This window comes from Mytilus galloprovincialis, chromosome 1, assembly GCF_965363235.1.
Source record: "Mytilus galloprovincialis chromosome 1, xbMytGall1.hap1.1, whole genome shotgun sequence".
In the NCBI taxonomy this organism is placed as follows: domain Eukaryota; kingdom Metazoa; phylum Mollusca; class Bivalvia; order Mytilida; family Mytilidae; genus Mytilus; species Mytilus galloprovincialis.
This window is the reverse complement of record NC_134838.1, coordinates 22990698-22994635: the sequence shown is the minus strand read 5'-3', so window position 1 is coordinate 22994635 and position 3938 is coordinate 22990698.

Sequence of the window (3938 nt, the reverse complement as noted above, 5' to 3'; positions counted from 1 at the left end):
CTTTATTTTAGAAGTCAACCTTTGCCAACGAAAGAATAACATTCAAACTGAACTACACGTGGCTAGAATAGATTTATTGATTCAGTACAGTTGTATGAAGCACACGTGAACAATGAACAAAAACCAGCTAACTATTTGCGAGTTTAATCATATTTTGACGGGGTTTGGGAAACTATATTGTGAGTACTCAAACAATGCCGTCTCATATATATATAGAGAAAAAAAAGTATTTAGTTCCAGAAATTAATTCCAGCAAGCACTTGACATGACTCAAAGCATATGAATAACGCTCTAGTTGCTGTTTGTCATCTTGAGGGAACGCTTTCATTACGGAAGAACCGCCCAAACATCGGTTCGAATCTTCCAATAAACTTCGATAGGAGAGTTTTTTTTTCATGTCCAAGTCGCATCAACGAGGCATTAAGTGTTACCCTGTCCGTCTGTACTTCCGTCCGAATGAACTGCCCTAAATTAGGTTCCGTTCTATAATTTTAGTTTGCCTCAACCAAATGGTATGAACCTTATACACAATGCTTATTACTACAAAACTCAGATCAAATTTGAATTTGGGTGGCGTCACTTTTACCGTTGATGAGTTATGTCCTTTATAACATCATATACAAGAGGGGGTACCATCTGTGTCGCATGGACACATTCTCAATTTATAAAATACAGATAACAAGGTTCTTTTTGTAGTACAGTGTATCCGACACTTTAGGGGACCAGAAAAAATGTCAGATTAAGCAAGGTGTCATAATACTCAGGTTTTTCTGCAAGGATATGCATATATTGGGACCAAGGAAATGTGTTGGTTAGAGCAGAATGTTGGAATACTCAGGTGTCGGATTAGGCAGGTTGCACTGTATACCCTTCAATGTGCATCATAGTAGTTTTAATCTAGCTCTAGGTGTCCAAAATGGCATAAGATCATTTTCAAAATGCTTAAAAGTATATCTATTTTGAAAAATAAAATTGCATATATATCATTTGACTATAAATTTTAGACTTGTAAATATAGATTATACAATGGGTGCAGAAAGTGATAAATTGACGAAGAATTTGTGAAATGTGTTTTTGCAACTGACAAGATGTTTTTTTTTTTTTTTTATTTCAATCGAAATCCATCCAGTACATTGATAACATATTACTGCTGTAAAAAAAAATGCCAATGAAATACAATAGAATTTACTTGAGTTTCAGATTGTTATACGATCAACTTTTGTAAGTTGCAAATAAATCTAATTGCAACATGAAATACATCTGACTAGTAGCTCGGTGTGATTTGACGTTACCTAAGTGATTTTTACGAAAATGTCCAATACAGAGTTCTCATTGAACGAAAACGAAACGGTTTTAAAGCTCAATATTGAACTACTGGACACATTGATGATTTGGTAAGGTATTTGAAAAGAAGATCAAGTTAAATCTATAGAGATTTCGAAGACATTATATGTGACTATTTTAACAAAACAACCCATAGACTAACAGTTTATTTTTGCTGAAATAGATGAAATAAAAGATAACTACTGACAGTTATAATCATAAGTTTACCATTTGCAATTTCATAAAAAAAAAAAAGATATGTATTTACCAATGTCTTACCTCTTGAAAGATTCAAATTGAAATTTAAAAAAAAGATCATAAAAGGTATCTTACTGTGAATGATTCAAGAGGTGATAAAATTACATTGAGTTCTTCTTGTATCTTATGTTATAACACCATGTCGAATTTTTACCTATTATGTCTGTTTGTTTTGTTCACACATCGTTGTCCATATAATGGAATTGTTTGCTACTGCCCTACAAGTGAGAGGTTAAGCTATCTATAAAACCAGGTTTAATCCACCATTTTCTACGTAAGATTTAATCCCTGTATGAAGTCAAGAATATGACAGTTATTTTCCAATCGTTTGATGTGTTTGACCTTTTGATTTTGCCATTTGATTAGGGACTTTCCTTTTTGAATTTTCCTCGGAGTTCAGTATTTTTGTGATTTGACTTTTTACTATACGTTTTGTTCTTGTGGTTTGTTATTTCTACAAGTCTCTGATATGGTCTTTTCTGACCCTGAAGTATACCTGCGGTTTGAATACCTGTCATCAAGTGAGTCTTGTTTCTTAATTAAGAGTCGATGGACTACAACGATGTAATTGTTTGCATGACGTAAAGACACCCTCATCAGTTATATTACCGTGGATACCAATCAGTTTTTTTTCTTTTCTTAATATAAGAACAATAATTGTATAGGTATAATTTCCTATATAAACGTAAACATTCAAAATCATTTCATTGTTTACAAGTCACGTTATTTGAGCAGATTGACAATGTCGGATATATCTATAATATAGTGAAGATATAGGAACTCAGATACTATCATATCGATATTAAAATCAGTATCGGAATGAATATATCGAACTTTGTTGTTGTAACGATTTGCTCTCTACTGTTTGTTGTGCATATTTGTGTAATAGGACATGTGGTAAAAACCAAGAACTGGTCAGCAAGTAGATTTCTATCTTTAGCTTTATACCTTAGTATAAGTGATGCGGTTATGATGGTCGAAACGATTTGGCAAGCAGTAGTTAGAGGAATATTAACTGAAAGTACCCGAGATAGCTACCATACACAGTGTATCATTCTGTATAACTTAACATCAGGAACAGTCACATTTTCACTTTTGCAAACTCTATTTATATGCTTTGAACGACTTAACGCAACATTTACAGTTTCAAGTCTAATTTTAAGACGACTTACCAGTAACGTTGCTGTAGGAGTTGGATTTCTAATCGTCCATTTATATGTTTTGATACGATATTTAGTGGATGTTTTTGCACAAAAGGATTTCGTCCCATCAAAAGGATGCGACATAGCATACACGTTTCAGAAAGAATTTCTTCATTTTAATGCAATACCGAAAGTTTTGTTAGTATTTCTAATTGCTGGATGTTACGTGATAATAATAATTAGAATAGTCAAACATAAAAGCAAAGTATTCACCATTGATGGTTTTACTGAATTACAAGAAAAGAAAAGGAAAAAAGCTACCAAAGAAATGCGCAGCAATGTGATTACATTAAGTTGTATCATTGTTGTTTCTGTTTGCTCAATAGTTCCCAGAACAGTTTATGGATTGTATGTACAAAACTTTGCAATTTCAAACGAAGAAACACCTACGATTGCTTTTGTAGTTAATTGTCTTTTGTTATTGAATCCAGTATGTGACCCCTTTATTTACATTTTAAGGCTGAGCAAATTAAGGGAAAGTGTTCGTGATTTTGCGAATCAGAAAGTAACGTTAAATTTGAGTGTTTTAAATGTTAATCCAGTAAACGACGTAGCCTGAAACTATTCAAAGGGGTATGGTCAATTTTCTCTTGAATTTGTTTCAACTACATGATCAATATATATGTATCTTATTGAATCAAACGTAGTGAAATTCAATATCAAAAAGTATATTTAAGTTACTCTAAAGATGTTTCTTCAATTTTGTTCATAGCCAGAAAATCAAAATGACATTCTAGAATAACTTGAACAAAACAAATTTATTATGATTAAAGTTGATCGCTACACATGAACAATTATGAATTCTTACGATCAATCTTAGTCGTATGTTTTTAAGGAAACCAACATCAGCACTTTTCTTTGATGCCGATGACAATTTTGAAAAAATATTGCAATTCTCAAATGCTATTTATAAAATTTGCAATAAAGGATATAGATAAACATGAAGAATTTTGTTTAAGAAAACAAATATATGATTGACTTTCTATTAAATATTATGTTTGACGAAAATGCTTTTTTGTTCGGAAAGATGACATAACGTTGTTGGAAATATATTAAAAATATGTACATGTTACTGTAAATTTGTATAATTCGGCACCACTCTTCAAATTTTTCATGACTTATACTCACGGGTTACTTTGGTGATTATATATAATC